Genomic DNA, 17938 nt, shown 5'->3' with positions numbered 1-17938 from the left:
TGCAAGTTATTACATTAGCCAATCAGAGCGGGAGGGGCAGGACTGGAGCTGTTTCAGTGAAGCACTCGGGGCTATGAGCACATGGAGTATTGCCATGGAAGCAAACAATAGATTTTTGTCATTTTGAAATCCCAATACTAAAAAGCCAGAAATTAGAAACCAATGGAACAGTGGTGCCATTATGTGCCACTATGCAAAAAGTGTCATGGTAATACATGCGACAATGTGTGAAACGTGAAACTCCCATCAACAAAATGAACTAGTGCATAAAATAAAGTAATGATTACAACTAGCGTGGCATATTTTTCCATGTTATTGCCTCAGCATAGCATAACCACACCATGCCGCATTGAAATCATTGCAAATCAAGACACACTTTACAAACAATAAGGCATCTCGCTGGTTAAGCAAAGATGTGTTGTTGTTTGTTAATTTCACAGCTATAAACATAGATCAATCAATGGTAAGTCAATATAACTCGCAAGCACGAATAGCGGATAGAAATGTGTATTCTATTCGAGATTTCATGGCAACAGCATTACTATTAGACCTCTGATGAAATACTCTTCTTTATCATCACTGCTATTGTTGTTACCATGTCTACTACACCTCTCCAACACATCTCTGCATTACTCATTTTCTCAGTTGGCTCTACTTCTCTCCTTCTTTTCCTTCAATATTGATTCTGCAATTGCTAAGTCACTGTTTAGGTTGAAACTAATCTTAAAATCATAAGACTGCCATGATACTCCCAATTTCTCTCTCTCTCTCTCTCTCTCTCTCTCTCTCTCTCTCTCTGTTTTATCCAGTCACGCACAAACATAACCACACACCCCACACGCAAGCACACACACAATCATGGTGTTTACACATTTAAATAAAAAAAGCAGGGGAATAATATGTGCCCGCATTCACAAAATTATATTTGCTAGGAGTGTTCTTGTTTTTCTGTTTAATCGATTTATCACCATCATAGGCAGAATTAATGACACTGTTTTGATGATTTTGAGTTCATGGTGTGAATGAATATACTGCTATCAATCTAGTCACGTGCAGCACTTGGAATCGCTTGTTTATAAAATGTGCTCCAGAAATAAAGTGGTTTGGACAATGTAATGTACAGTGACATCAAGCCGGGTTTTTAACAGTTAAATAAAGTACCTAACTTTACAGCTCTAGACTGCGATTCGATATTACTTAGAATTACTTTGCAAACTTAATTTTGACATTAAATAACATCTTTGCTTTTCTGCGGCAACATTTCCTGGCAAAAATAACACACAGGAATGCACTGTGCGGCTGAGCCTGTTGACTTAGAAAGTGTTGAAAGTTGTCTCAAGTTTCTCTTGGCATCTGTTCTCCATAGCTTTTGGCAAAATCAAAAATGTTCCCGACACAAACATGTGCGGACAACAGCCACCCAAATCCAGAAAGTAAAGCTGATCCCATAAAGTCTGATCTATTTCCTCAGTTATTGTTAAGAACCTATGAAAAACTGACACAACCTGGTCCGACACACCACGTCTCTATAATGGATACAGAGGTTAAACAGATGTAATTTTTTTGTGGCCAGGCAGCATCACAAAGGGAAGATATCGATTGGAATTAACTGGAGACTGTTGCCAAGACTCCTTAAGTTTCAGTTTAGCCCAAGGCCCTCAATTACAGTATTGAAAGAGCAATAGAAACAGCTTTGATTTGGGCGTTGTCAGGGTGTAATGATAATCGTTAAAAAGTGCGGCATAAACAATGTAAACACTTAGTAACTTTGGTAAAAAACAGTGCATAGTCAATTGTGCAATCCACGCGGGATTGCAGAGATAATTCTGTTCCAGGTATTGACTGCACGCCATTGTCAAGGCAATCTATAATGTATGCAACTTTCTCAAACTTCACAAACCCTACAGACTGTCACCTAAGAAAGATGTGTTATTAGAAAATCAACAAAGAAATTTCTAGTTGTCTTTTAACGGCAAATCTGCTGATTAATCACTGGTTTTAGTGAGTGAAAAACACACACACAAACACAATGGTACAGAATTGTCCTTGTTAGTATCTTTACTAAATACATCACAAGAACAAAAAAAAAGATACGTGAAGTTTTCTAGCCTCACAGCATGTTTTTTCTGCTTAAACCCACATACAATTTCTGAAATAATTCAAATCCAGATATCAATATTAACCAAGGTAATCTACACTTGCAGTTTTCAAACTGTCTTCAAACCATATCTCAAGAAAAATGCGTAACAACTTGAGCTTGGAGCAATAGCTGAAAACATACTGAATGCAAGTGTGGTGGAGGAATTTTATAGTTCAGTTTACCCAACTTCCTTGAACTTCAAAACTACTTCAGAGCAGACTGGCAAAACATATCTATAGTTCACGATCTAGAGTTCACGGTTAAGTCTTTTTCCAACATAATTTATACCTCACAATGGTAAACTTGTACTAAACTGAACTGCATTGAGTGTCATAAGCTTAGAAGTTTGTGGTATAGCAGAACTAAGTAACTTGTTTACCCTAAAAAATCCTTTTCGTAGTCCCTCTGGGGGTAATACAAGTGTTGATGGAATGATTGGCCGGTCTTTCATCTCCCCCTGGTGTCTCTGGCCAGAAAACCATGCTAGCAACTGTTCTGCCTCGGGGTCGAAGCCACCAATACACACTAATGGTAACACGAAGAGAAGCTAAAAGGCTAACGGGCAAAGCGCTTTAGCAGGGTTTACAGCCAAATTTGAGCAGAAAAAAATATGTGTAATTGAGTTGAGTTGAAAACGCAACATGCAGTGACACTTATGGCCTGTAGGGGCATGAGTTACTTAGTTCTGCTTTAAGACCCTCCTTGCTTCACAGCGAAAGGGTCTCAGGTTCAATTTCCATCATACTAAAACATGCAGATAATTAGGCAAATATTCAAGCTATATATATTCCATATCCAAATCCCGGCTCAGATCTTAAAAAGATGAACTTGTCGATGGTCAAAGAAACAAAGAAATAAATGTACATTCCCGATCAATTAAATGGACTAGATGGAAGTTTTTTACTCGCTACTGCCACCTTTGGTTTGACGCGTAGCTGCAGTTTTCCGGAAAAATATTCCCAACTAAACGAGTCAGTCCAGCTGACTACTTTGGAAGGTTCTTCTACGTATCTGAACAGTATAGTGTCCAATCATGCAAACTATGCGGAAACGTCGATGTAATTCGCTTTCTAGTGCTATTGTCATCTATAATTTACTTCTATAAACTTTAAAAGCACTTCAGGCTGTCAGGAGCGGAGACGCATCGGTGATACAGTAACTGCTTACCTCACAGTTTGCAGAAGGCAGTCCATGCTCTTGGTGACAGATGAAGACACAAGCAAAAGCCAGGGGGAAAGATTTATTCAACAAAAAAAAAAAGGAAGAAAAAAATGTGGCTTTCCTCACAAGCCTCCTTTTTAGCTTCTCACTTTTTCGACTGCCTCTCACTGCTATCTCTGCAAAGTCCCCTCACACAGGCTCACTGCAGCTTCTAATCCTTTTCTAAAGCCCAAAACTGCTCCAAATGGTTCAGCCGCGCACCGACTTCTCAGGCTCTTTGTATGATTTTGGCTGGGATCATTAACTTAGTTCCCATGAGAGAGAGAAAGAGACAGAGGCATGGGAGGTAAATACATCCCACACCACCAACCTCCCAGCACCCCCCGCCTGCCTCCCCCACGCTCACCCCAGCCTTCCTTTGGGACGCTGTCAATCACGTCTGATGATGAGGTGTGCAAGGGGCTGCTGTTTTATCGACGGGGGGAAGATCCTCTTGATTGGCCACGAGGGAACAAGTGCCACCTGTGACAAATGGGGACACTATAGGTCTAGGGACGCTCACTGTACATGGATGCTTAACACTGGCTTTATATTGACAGTACTGTGATAGAAAACTGGGTGTATAGAAGGGAGTATTGGCTAGAAAAGTATATATAAACAGTGACAACAAATGTAAAAGCAAGATCTGAGAGTATTTATTGCTAGGGCTAGGTACTGTTGCATTTTTTCCGATACCGATACCTGAACGATACCTATACTAAAATATTTGTGATCTCGAACCAGAAAACAGAACAATAATGTGTGGAAGATCTGCAAATTTACAATATCGAGTTCATCTCCAATGTCAAGAACTGTGTGGAAAAATTGGCAATAATTTGGGAATAAAAATGGGGGAAATGGGTTAGGAATTGTGGCAAAAATAAGGGGAATACATTGGGGGGGAATGGGGGAAAAAGGGAAAATATTAGTAATAAAAAATGAGTAAAATGAGGGGGGAAATATTGGGAAAACAAGAAAAAAATTGGAGCAAAAATAATAAAAAAAATATATATATAATTTTTGAAGAGTAGAGAAAAAAATGGGCAAAAATGGGGAGGGGAAATGGTGAAAAATGATTTATTTGACAAACAAGTCACTTCCTTCAATGCTCTACCTGGACCAAGAGCATCACAACTTGGATCAAAACCTGCTTAGATTACCTGTTTTTTTTCCATACGTCCCACTCCCCATAAAGTTACAAGTCAGGTCTTAGGAGAGGAAATGTTACACGCTGTGGCTTAAAAGTGAAGGTATACTATACTATATTATTGCCCGCATAATGATTTCAATGCAGCTGGGGGAACCTGGTAAGAGCTGTGGGTAGTTGCAGCACAGCACCTGGGGAACCATCTCCAAATGTTGAACTAAGGGTTCATAGCATTAACCTATTGCGCATGTTTTAGGTTGATGGGAGGAATCAAAGCACCAATCGAGGAAAATTCACCACGGGGAGAACATGCAAACTCCACACAGAATACTAAAAGTTATTGTTTGAACTTTTTGTGAATGAAGTTAGTGCCACTGGTCTCAGATTGGCCAAATTATTTAGTGTGTTAATCATTAAGAATCATTTACAGTACAAGATGGTTACAATGCATTGGTCTATTTGTGAACACATGTCACAGGATTCAGGTCAGTCATTTCCCAGGGCAAACTGCTGGAAAAGTGGCTGCCAACCTGCACCTGCACCTTCAGCTTCAACAACCATCACCACAGTGTCACACAAACACATTCATAGTCAAGTTGGACAATGTATAAATCTACTTCTGATATACTTCACCAAACCTTTAGAGGGACATGTTTTGCATTGAGATCAAAAGAAGACATTCAAGATAATATCACAGACGAACTATCCATGGCTTGAGGTCAATAAGAATAATTAACAGATCCTTAAATGGCATTTTGGTGCAGTCTGGACCCTCAGCGGGGCGACCGGGGAGGAGAGCGTGAGGCGTTGGTTGCCATGACGGCGTGGCAAGAGCAACGATGCATCTTGGCGTCGCAGCCAAATGCCACTCTAATCTTTTCACTGGCAAAACCCTCTCAGCTCTCCTCTCCTCCTTCACAGCTTGTTTGTTTCTCAGTCATGCCCGCTGCTGTCTGTCACTCTCCACTTCCTTCAAAACATCTCGTGCCAATCTGCAAAAAAGTCTGTAGCGTTTTGTAAAGACTTTTAGCGGAACAATGCCCGAAGAGGGCTAATTCTCACCATGACTAAATCTGCCAACAGAAGATTCGTTGATAAATTAGGCCAGGCTGACGTCTATTGGCTGTCTCAATCAGTGAGTGAGAGACACTTTTACATGCAACACAACCAATTCTTCCTCTCCAAAACCGACAGACACCATCTTACTGCAGTTGACATTATTCCCACGCCACGCCTCACAATAGTGACACTAGTCCAATAACACCAGCAACGAGGAACAAAGTGTTACCGCCGCAGCCCGAGGCCAAAGACGTGTCTGAAACCACTCTCACCGCATATTGCAGCACACACAAACCCACAATAACAGCCTCAGCAGTTCAGAGACAAAGTGTTTTCATAAGTAAAAATAGTCATGTTTGAAGAATTTGACATCAGTAAAAAAAAACGTGTCTGGGCTTTACAGTTTCTCTAAAAAAGCCTGTATTTCAAGAGGCTAATTAATTCAAAAAGTCTAGTTATTAAAATGGTGTGCTGGGTGTTTCTCACATGTAACCACTAGCAGGCTTCTTCAGGGAGAAAGTTCCAGCTCTTACTTTCTATGGGTCATTCGGAAAATGCACAGGAGAAAGTGACAATCAGAGCATTTCACTTTTTGGACTTATGCAACTCAGTAACTATAGGCCTTAGAAAGTTACTTACACACACACATTATTTACACATCTCTGTCAAGGTGGAAGAACTAATTAAGTAGAAATATAAAAGCAATAATTAATAATAAATAAATAAAAGCAGAACTACGGAACTCATGCCCCCAGAGGCCATAAGCACCACCACAGGTGTCATAGCATGTTGTGTTTTCTTTTACTTTTTTTTTTTACACTGACAGAAAAGACAAAGGGAGAGAGGGATATTGTACATTGTGCCACAACCCAATTACACAATGGAGATCATTTTTTTCATTCAAACTTGGCTGTAAAACTGCTAAAGTGGCGCTATCCCGCAGTTAGCTCTGCCCGTTAGCCTGTTAGCTCCTTCTTCGTGATTCCATTAGTGTGTATTGTGCCTCCGACCCGGTGCAGGGAAAGTCGCAAGGATGGTGTTCTGGCCAGAGACACCAGGGGGCGATGAAAGACCCCCCAATCATCCCATTAACACTTGTATTACCCCCAGAGGGACTACAAAAAGGATTTATTAAGGTAAACAACTTGCTTAGTGCTAACTTAAAGCCACCATTAATTTGTTATAAATTATCACATTGTTTCAATAATTGGAAAAATGCAAAACTACAACATTGCACTGTGCCTATTCCTTATCATTCAAAAACAGAGCTCAAAAAGTGAAGATGATTCAGTACAAACAGTAAATATGCATTTCTCGTCTCAATAAGGCCATTTCCTGCCAGAGGCAATCTTTCTGCTGTTGGCTGACAGTCTGAGCTGTAATAACCGGAATAAAGAAGGGGCCAGAATAGCCCTCTTGAGGGAGCAGATAAGAATTGGCTTTGCAATCTGATGCTAAATAAACTTTAATCAGGAACAGTGAAAAGGCGAATTTGTCAAAGAGACAGCAGTCATTTGTTACCTGTCATCACGGGACAGGGCCATGCTTCACCTCCGAGCGGCAACATTATTACGCTCATTTGCATAAAACAAAGGTGTTGTGTTGAGATATATATATATGATTGGAACAAAAGGTGGTTAAAAATGAAGGAAATAGACGTCACAACACTAATTGAACAACACAGCATGCAGAACAATTAGGTCAGTCAGTTATTTGGTCATTGTTTTCCACATTTTCCAACTGTGTAAAAACTGTGTAAAATTGAAAGCCTTTTAGCTTGAAGCATCTTCAGTGATGAGTTACTGGGTAATTGGAGGGAGGTGTGGCTTAAGTTGGTGTGCCGAATCATTACAAATCATAAAAACAACCAGCCCTGTTGGCACTCGGGCCTAATAATAATAATCATCATCATAATAATGGCCTACACATGTTACGCACTTTACAATCCAGTATTGACAGGTTTCTCAAAGCGCTACACTGTAGTCACTATTCATCATTCTACACTCAGTGGTGGTAAGCTATTCATGTAGCCACAGCGGCCCTGGGGTAGACTGGAGGAAGAGAGGCTGCAAATCTGTCCCTCAACGCTGATGAAGTCTCTTGCCCAAGGACACAGCAACAGTTTGCACCTGCAGGAGCCAGGATTCGAAAGACACTGCTGCTCCATTATTATACAGATTCTTTTTGTCTGCCAAAGTGGACAAGAAAAAGATCTAAAAAATTCAGAAAATGATTAAAACATGTAAAAAGGTTATCAGAGGCAATGCAGCACTCTTGAAAGTTAAGTGCCATCATAAGAAAGGATGAAACCGCTCCACCAATAAACACTACACATAAGCTTAATAATGAACAAATTGTTTTCATAGGCTAATGAGATGACAGTAATTCTGGCTGGACAAGGAGGAGAGATCTGTGGCGGGAGCAGAAATATACACAAAGCTCCACTCCAGTGGCCTCACACTCAACTTCCAAACCTACTGGCAGGTTCACAAAAGCAGCGGTACAGGAAAACTCTGAACCTTTCAAGAAAACCATGATTTCATGCTACAATGCAACATCTCATACATCAAAGTAATCCACTACATGGCTCAACATTCAAGGCCTTAAAGATGAAATAATAATGACCTGGCACCCCTCCTTGCCTGACCTAAAACCTAGTGAGATCGGCAGTGCTCTACTTTAATGGTACATTTGCAGCAAAGCAGAACAAAATAGGGCTCTGCAAAATGTGGTTGCTGCGGCACAAAAAGTAGATCATAAAACAAGACAAGATGGACAAAAGATTTGAATGTGATATTTTACAAAAGAGAGAGGTAAATTAGTCATTGAGCTTGATTTTAGTAAAGTCAGAAATCTTTTTTTTTGTAAATTGTCAGTTGTTTGTTCATATTTTTTACTAAATTTATGAAAATAGACATGTGTGATGTGTAATTTCTTGTTTTTAGGATTTTTCCTAACAAATCTATGAGGTGGCCTTTAATTTGCATAGTCAGGTGTGAAGTGTACTATTGTTTTTGATAGACCAAGTTCACAGAATGTTGCCTAATAATTCTGTATGCAGTGTAGAGCCTCCGTCAGTGACACGCAAACCAGTGTATATGCAGTAAAATAATGTTTAGATGTAAAAGTTTGTTAGTTGCTATTGCTTATTCCTGCAAGTTTGCCTGTCTGTCTACAAACAATATTACTCAAAAGGTTAAGCTAATTTTGAATGCACTTTCAGATAAGGTCAGGGATGGGTTGGGGAATACTATTTATCTGCATTGTGGATCATAATCGCTCTGATGATCAGGGATCAGGAGATTATTTGCAAGGTATGAAGAATCAATACCAAAGTAATCCAAAATAAACCAAACACAAGTAAATCACAGGTGTAAACAAGCTTGAAATAGCAGACAGTTCATAGAATAGTAGTTACTGAGTTACATTGTTGTTCTTTCATCCTTAATTAGTAGTTTTCTTCTTGAGTTCAAACTCTTTTGTACTCTGGTTAGGGAGGCCAAAGTGCTTATGACAGGTGAAGTTCTAATTATAGTTCTACTCCAGTGAAGTGGTAATTTTATGAGACAAAAGTACAAACAATGAATACATTACACAAGAAGTAGGAGTCATCGATATTCAAGGGTAGAACTGGCAATCGCTCAGTGTGTGTTCACATCGTCTTATGTCCCCCATCCATTCTCAAAAAGGAAGTAAAAAACTAAACCCAAAAAACGTTCAATTCATCATCAACATCATCATCTCCAGCCTGCTTTCACATTTGACCTGCCTTTCTGAAGTAGGCCTCGGAGCATGCAAACATCCACAACAACAAAACCCCACATTCCTCGCAAAGCCACTAGTAGTACAACCCACTGAAGCGACGCATGACAACTCGCGTGGAGCCAAAGAAGCGGGACTTACATGCTGCTAGATCTGATCTCCGATGCGGGTGAAAGGTTAGTCTCCAAGTGACAACTCAATCTGGTATTACTGCTGGAAACACTATTACACCAACATGGGGAAGCAGCCTGACTTATCCACTCTACCCTTCCCTTATTTGTGGCACTCCCCAATCCAATCTGCGCCCCATGCCGTTTGATGCTCGGGCAGGCGTAAAACACAACCAGGAACTGCCTCCTTCCACTGGGTCACTCCATGGATACAGACACCATTAGTGTGCCCCCCCCCCCCCCCCCCCTTCCTCCTCCTCCTCCCCTCTCTCTCTACAACCTCGCAATGAGACAAAGACATAGCAAATGGGCATGCCTTGGGGGGGTTGCGTGCTGTACCTCAAGGGGAATGCACTTTTGATGGAAAGACACAAACAGGGCCTACAGCAGATGGGGTCAGTCTCCGGGGCCTTGATGCATGACTGCGTCCGATATACATTTACATGGGAATAAATCACGCAAAGCACGGCCACAATTAGATAACGCTTACAGGGAATGGCTCTATCACGTTGTTTACCCGGCGGGCCATAATTGGAGTGGAGTCGGAGCGACCACGCCTGACTGAGTTCTGGCATTGTCTTTTGGAGGAGGGCAAGCATCGATCTAAAAGGGCTAATAATTGTTTCCTAACTAAAATACATTCGAAAACAGTACAGCTAGTCTCCCTCTTTTGGCAACAAACCTGCAAACATAAGGAATGCATAGTTGTGTGGCCTAATAATGGCGAGGGTTCAAGATTTTAATTACTCCCTTCCCCGAGCCACACTGTCCATAACTTGGCAACAGACAATCGAAACAACACCAGAGTAAACAAGCTCAATAATAGCAAGCCAATTAGCACCTATCTCGGCTTTAGAGGGATGCTTATTTCCCCCTGCAATCGATGGCTCTAAATCAGAATATAACACAGGAAACGATACTTTGGCGAATCAATTTATAAATGTCTACTTGCATTAAGTTTATTGTATGACTTACTGGCAGAGCATATGGGACTGTGGTGGCCATTGACCTGGAATTGATTCTCTCCCAGTGAGCGATCTGGGGCTCTATTGGAAGTGGGTTCATGCCTCCAGAAACAATCAAATGTCAACAGTAGATAAAGTACAATATAGTTTATAGAAATTTTAATATAGACTATAACATTTTATTTATACAGTCTGAAGTTTTGCGAACTGAAAGGGATACATCTCTTTCTTCCTCTATACTCTATACTGGGAGTAGATCATTTACTCTAAAAGCCATGGGCCTACACTTTGAGGAGACACAACTGCAGCAGTAAATGTACCATAGCATTACAGTACTTTCTGGCCTTTCTGCTGTGTGGAGTAGCCTTTTTTCAGGAGCCCATTTTCACAACCATAATCATTACCGGCCTTACAGCGCATGGCTAAAGAAAAGACTGTTAGATGCCATATAAAAGCTAGTGTGCAACTGTATTAGGTGTCATATGTTTGCGTCTAAATGTATTTGTCCACGCCTTTCTTCCTGAAATATGGTGGTTATGATGATAAGTGCAATGGAACAGGAGTATGAACCAATGGAGAGAGAAAAAAAAAAGTTTTATTTTGGTGCAAGAGCACAGCAAAAATGTACTCTTTCTTATCTTCATTGCTTTCCTGTATGCTATTTTGTTATACACAAACTGAGAGCATAACATTACACTGATAAGACTTCAAATATTGGTTAGTATCAGAAAAAAGGCCTAAGGGCAATACATTCCCTTCATCTCACTTGAAAATGGCTCAGCAAGATACTTTTCCAAGCAAGCACAGAACTTTATTCACTTCTATACAGTAGACAGTGCTATCTTGAACATTTAGAAATGGCAGTGTACTATGCATACTGTATATAGAAGTATTTTTCCTCAAGCTTACCACATTCAGGGCAACTATTCTTACCCAGCTATAGTCGATTTCCCACAGCTTTTCTTGTCTTTGTACAGTCAACATTGTGTATTTGTCATTTTGTTTATTTCCTCGCCACAGCCCACAAACTGAAAAAAAGACTTTTTACTAAAAAACAGCCTCCTTTTGAAAGCATGCGGTGAGCGCCTGTAGCACTCTGCGCCGGGAGCACTCTATAATTGCTTCCAGCTTTTGAGGGATGCAACAGGAGAAAGCCTGTGTCACGTTCTTATAATTAGAGCAAACAAGTGATCAGTGACGCCGTTCCTGAAGCATTTCTTCTCACCTCGCCTTCCTACAACTGCCTAAAAAACTCACATATAAATAAAACTCAACACACTCAACACAGAGCGTATGACAGCCCTGAAGAACCAAAAAGCTCACATTGATCACTATTACTATTCTTTCTCCAAGGCTCACTGGAGGAAATCTGAACATCTGTTGTGTTGCGATGCGTTCAAGGAGACTGGGAGAAGCCAAGGGCACAATCCCAGCTGTTGGTGACTGCGCACGGGCCAAAGGATGTTTCCATTTGCTCTCAATAAGACGTGCTGCTGCGAGTGCCATTGCTGGTCGATCCAAGAGGTTTGTCAGAGACACTTGTGGGGGATAAAAAAGCTGGCCATTTCTCTCATTCGTTTCAGACTCAGACTCAACATTGCATCTGAAATTCACCAAGGCGCTATTGGGAAAATGCATTATAAAATCAGTCTCGTCTTGGCCTCCGAAAGCACATTCCTGGAGTTTCAATTGAATTAAACAGTTGCAGAGGTATGACTGGTCAAATCTGAGAATATATGTTTTTGGATTTTCAGTGCAGCGGGGTCACAAGACGTTCGTAAGAAGTACATTCCCACCCACAGTTACTGGCGCTGTACAAGCACAGACTCCCAAAACTCACAAAAACCAGGCCCACAGCGCTGACTGCTGCAAAGAGCCAATAGACACAGGTGCACAATTCATTACAATACGAAGAATGAGACATTTGTTAAGGCGCAGCTGAGGGATTAGTTCAGTGAGATAAAAGTTGGAATTAAAGGAATAGTTCAGGATTTTTGACATAGGGCCTCATTTCCTAGTTATCCAGAGTGCTGTTGATTTCTGGAGATATATATTGTGTTTAATTCATGCAGTCCTTATATTTGAAGAGTTTAGTGGTGCGAGGCCAGTGCTAAGCTAGCACATGACTATGGTAACTAGTTGCCCTCATTAACCTCTTCAAAGTCATTGGGTAGTCCTCCAAATGTTGCCATATCTGACTTGTAGAAAGCTCCTTTGTGAATTCCACGTGTAGTAATGCCGGCCGCAGGTAAACAAATTACTGTAGATCCGGTAACCTAGCAGGTCACTCCACCACTTACAACCAGTAAGCTGATAATTCAAAAATATCAGCTTACATTTATATGGGTAAACTGGTGTAATACATGATCTGCCTCAGGTCCACTGTGCTTGGGTCAGACTGTTTTTAATGTAGGCTACTAGTTACCATAGACATGCACTAGCATAGCACTAGCCTAGCATCACTAAACTCTTCAAATATAAGGACTGCATGAAATAAAAAAATATATATCTCCAGAAATCAACAACACTCTGGATAACTAGGAAATGAGGCCCTATGTCAAAAATCCTGAAATATCCCTTTAAACTTGAAATTCCAACTGTTGCTGGCAGTAGTATTGAGGTGTCAAAGATTATCAATCAAACAGTGGTTCTTAGATTGTGGGTTGTGGCTAAAAAAAAGGTTGAGAGCCAAAAAAAAAAAGAAAAGACAAAGCACATCCAATGACACAATGATATTTTTTTTCACTCAAACTTCAAACAGCCTTTCCCGTGAGCCTGTTAGCTTCTCCTTCGTGATTCTATTAGTGTGTATTGGTGACTCCGACTGGGAGGCAGGAAAGTTGCAATTCTGGCCAGAGACACCGGGGGAGTTGAAAGACCCCCCAATGATTCCATTAACACTTGTATTACCCCCAGAGGGACAATGAAAAGGATTTATTAAACAAGTTACTAAGTTCTTCTTTTAATACTGCCATCACTATAAAATGCTCCATTTTTAAAACGTTTACTTTGGTGTGATTTGGCAGCTGATGTAAAGTTCAAGCCAGTTTCTGCTGCAGAATGACACCTATTAGTATAATAAATCAGTTTGTAGATTATAAACTCAACTGAAGCTGTGATTTAGTGAATGAAAGGGGTCTGTACAGTTAACCATGGTGTTTATGAAAACAGCCGAACAAGATGTTTTGGGGGAACTACAAAACTGAATCACCAGAGTTTCCTATCCACAGCTATTTGGCACAAGAGACATGGGGAAAAAAATACTTTTTAGTTACCAAAACTAAAAGTAGTATTACATTTGTACTAAAAAACAATATTGCCCAAGGGATTTGTGGAAATATTTGAAATATGTCCAGTAACTTTTGTTTGCTGTAACAACTTCTAACTTCGCAACACTTTTTGATAAATAAAGACCAAAGAACCCCGTCAGGAAGATCATCGAACCCTCAACATCTGAGCCCTTAAAGAGATGTAGAAACCCTACCCACTATGCGATTAACAATTCCACATTAGACCATCACAAGTCACCCATTTTATTCAATGCACTCTCTCCTGCTAACAGCTTTGATCAAATGTCGGTGACTTCTCCCGCTGATGGTCTTACCTGCCTCTCCATGGCTGCAGCGGTGGATGTCTTTTCTGGTCTAATTCAAGCCTTGTACAGAGTGCGTCTCGCAGACAGCTGGCACTTCCCCTAAGGTGGAACAGACAGGAGACAGGGGCCTGACACAGGAGCTGGGGGTGTGCTGTCTGCCTACACACTCTCAGAGCTGATGACTGGGGCGTGGACGTATACCTCGCTGACACACACGTACACGGGCCTGTCTGAGGCGCAGCAGGTTTACACAAGAGCATGAGGGAGCCGTCCTAGTTAACCTTTCGAATCAGAGACAGTGAGGAGACGTTTAGAGTTTGCAAAATACATACAAAAATGTCTTATTGTAGGATGTGAACTGTTATGGACATAGCAAGGGTTCAGGGGAATAATTGGCAATCTAGCACTATGGAAAGGACAAAAAAAAAAAAAAAAACATTGGAAGCTACAGAATAAGAAAGAAAGAAGCCAAGAACAATAGCTAAACAAACTGTTGAAGTAGGTGAACTGGGGCTGCACAATATATGGCCAAATGTTTGTCTACAATAAAACAATAACCAAAAGCGCGTATGGTCATTTAAAAATGTGCAAATGTTCTGTTTAGCTACATATTAGGCTTGATTTGGCACTGATTTAGTACTTTCACTGTGTTTTATGAAATTTTAATGGAACATACAGTGATGACATTATATTATTGCGACATTACAGACAATTATTGAATATCACATGCATTTCTCATATCGTATAGCCTTAACATGAACTTAATCTCTACTTTGTGTTAATGGTGAAATATACAATACTTTGTAAAATTCCTCATCTTCATCGCAATTAACATTTACCTCAAATCGAAGCAGACCGAGAATCACACAACATCCTGTCAATCACAAAAACATGACATGTGTTTTGACGCTGCGTTCAAGTCACTGACAGGGAACGTGGCGTGCAACGCGCTAAGTTTTGGACCCTATTCCTCTGGGGTGCTGAACAGATGTTGTTCTGTGATTTGCTGTCACTTCGGCCTTGTCACTTATCATTTACCTCCGTGTGACTTTAAATAGACTCGTGTATGGAGGCTTGTCACATGTGTAACCTGTCACTCCCTTAAACAAGCGCGCGGAGAAGTAAATGGTGACTACACTTTTAAACAGAGACAGACCTCTTGGAGTCAACCTGTACCTGTAGACAAGGTCCCGCTCCTCCATTGGTTCACGCTGCTATGGACAAAAAGCGCTGTGAGAAAACTGGATTTGCCTGTGATGTATTGTAAGGCAGCAGTTAATATAGATAAAGGGCTTTGCTTCATTGCCAGAAGCAGCTACATTAAGTTATCAGGCGAGGAGTGGGGGGGGGGAATAAGGTTTGGGATTCATTGTAGCCAGCAGGCAACAAAGAAGAATTGTTATTTAGCGAGGGAGCGCCGTCTCCGCCCAAATGAGGATCCTTCCCTGGACATATGAGTCACCATAAAAACACAATTCGAAGCTTGCATTGATGAGATCATGTTAGAGGAATTATAATTCACACTAAAAAAGGCAACACAGGACAGGATGCAATTACTATGTGCTTAGACAACTATAATTGGGTAATACACAAACTGGCTCAGAGCAAATTAAACCAATGACTAGCATTTCCATAGAAAACACCCTTTTTATTGAACAATAGTGGCAGGTGTCCCTAAATTTTAAGATCATTTACTCCTACTTATCCTAAATGCCACACATTACTTTCTAGCACTTGGGCAATTCACAGCACCGAGTATGATGGAACCAAAAAGTAATATTTTTAACTCATCAAAGCACAATTTGCCTAAAACGATGAGGACAATGGAATGAGTACAAACCTAATTATCTCAGTTTATGATTTTATGGGACAATTAGAGGCCTCATAATTAAGTCATGCGCTGCTGTTGAGTCATATTGGAGAACTATAAGATCGTTTGCACAACTCTCCAGCGGATGCTATTTACGCTTGGTTAAGGATCATAATGACAGCAGCGCAATTACTGCAGATATGTCAATGAGCGTCAGTCTCTCAAACAGAGCAAGTGGGGCATGTTTGACGCTTTCACGACAAAAATTCAGTCGGTACTACAGCCTCGTCGCGAAAAAGGAAAGCAAGGAGCGCAGAAGGCCAAGTCCCAATTCACAAGCCTCTCTAAATGTGAAGCATGCACTCACTTCTGACAAAATGATTTATTTATGTGACCTTTGATGAGATTTGACCTTCCGTGGCAGACGTTTTTATTTTTTACTCAATTACCGGTACCACTGCCAAGAAAGGTGTTTTTTTTGTTATGGCATAAATTTGTTGGTCTTTTTGTGGAATTATTCAAAATTCAAAAGTAAACTGTAGCTGACAAATTTCAGAATAAATGGCAACGGTGGTCTGAATATATTTCATCAGTAAGACTTTGTATAAAAAGCTTGTTTTATGTGAAATTAGTGTAAATTTAAAGCACCTCCCCTAAGGTTTGTGTTATTATTTATGAAAAATTTATAAAATATTGGGGGGAAAAATTCCAACAAAAAAAGTAAACAGCAACTGTGGCTACAATAGTAGTTTATCACCACCAAGAATGGAATGCATAATGACCACAGTGCAGCGCTTCTGCTGCAGGTCAGGTCGAAGTTCAGCAACACTATGTGCCCAAAGAATCAGCTGACTACCTGAACATCCTGAATGAAAAGTTATTCCATCAATCTCTTCTTCCCCGCTGGCACGGGTTTATTCCAAGGCGACAATGCCAGGATTGATCGGGTCCAGATCATAACCCAGAATCTTTGGGATGTGCTGGAGAAGGCTTTGCGCTGTGGCCGCACTCTCTCATCATCAATACAAGATCTTGGTATAAAATGTATGCAACACTGGATCTTTTACATTGCAGAAGCTTATTGAAACGCAAATTATCTTTTGTGAATATGTTTTTAGTGCGCACACTATGCACACTGTAGTTTGTGAAAAGGGAAGCTTAACAAAACTAAAATACCAAACTAGGCTGTTGTTGCCGCTGTTATCAGTTGTTGTCATTGCTATTTCTACTTAAACAAAACATAAGCAAATGAGGGAAGGCAAGACACTGAGCCCCAACAGGCTCATAAAGTCTTGTCTCTTTTAACACATCTCACAGTGTAGGATACAAAGATCATCCACATAATCAATGGCTGTTTCCCAAAGCCTTAGTACCTCGCCTTGCCTTGGTGTTGAAGGCAGTGCCTCCAAACTTCCTTCCTTCCAGTCCAAGGCAAGTGTACTGCCTTGGTCCAAAATGGAACACACTTCAACACACACTTAGAGTATGTTTCATACAGGGGAGTTGATGAAAGTAATGACAATTAAGAATAAATGAATAAAAAGTAGTCAAAGATGATTAAACCTATCTGAAAATACCAAATAAAACTTGAAAGGGGGACTAAAAACTTAAGAAATAAAAATTTGAAAGTGAATTAATTAAAGGGAGGACTCATGCCTCGACTTGAACATTGGAATAGCTCTTGGGCAGCGAGTGATGATGTGGCTGCCTGACCACGCCCACATCAGACCAAGGCAAGTGAAGACACCTAGGCTTTGGGAAAGAGCAGTAAGTTAGGGCAGCTGGCCCATTCGACACTCTAGCATTTTAATGCAATACTATACAAGAAAAGAGAAAAAAAACAACTACACTGTAGTGGAGATGGTAATGGCAACAAGGAAGTAACAAGACTAAAAGAATAGAGTATAGAGAATAGAATATACCGGTTCCTATGCAATGCAGAGCCCTAATAATAATGTAAATTGTTTTGAATTTAATAATTAGAAACAACAATAGATTGGAAAGAAACAGTGTAATTAATCTCTTATTACATCTTCAAAGGTAAGTTGTAAAGCTTCTTTTAGGCAAACTTCATCCTATGTACCGTTTAT

General features: G+C 40.5%; 1 protein-coding gene across 4 annotated transcripts in view; it reads right to left on the bottom strand.

Moving 5' to 3' along the window:
* Nucleotides 1-17938, bottom strand: part of mid1 (midline 1) — a 43690-nt gene that overhangs the window by 22923 nt on the left and 2829 nt on the right. The window contains exon 1 of one of the 4 annotated variants that reach the window (XM_079563225.1): nt 9450-9590. The exons of 1 other annotated variant lie outside the window; for it this stretch is intronic. The gene's annotated coding sequence lies outside the window, so the exon portion shown is untranslated. Of the gene's footprint in view, nt 1-3307; nt 3606-9449; nt 9591-17938 lie in introns of those variants that run through there. 2 more of the 4 variants (XM_079563223.1, XM_079563228.1) reach the window with 2 other exon arrangements.

This window comes from Gobius niger (genome assembly GCF_951799975.1).
Source record: "Gobius niger genome assembly, chromosome: 9".
Lineage (NCBI taxonomy): Eukaryota > Metazoa > Chordata > Actinopteri > Gobiiformes > Gobiidae > Gobius > Gobius niger.
The sequence above is the reverse complement of the archived record's forward strand: the minus strand, read 5'-3'. Positions and strand labels throughout refer to the sequence as shown.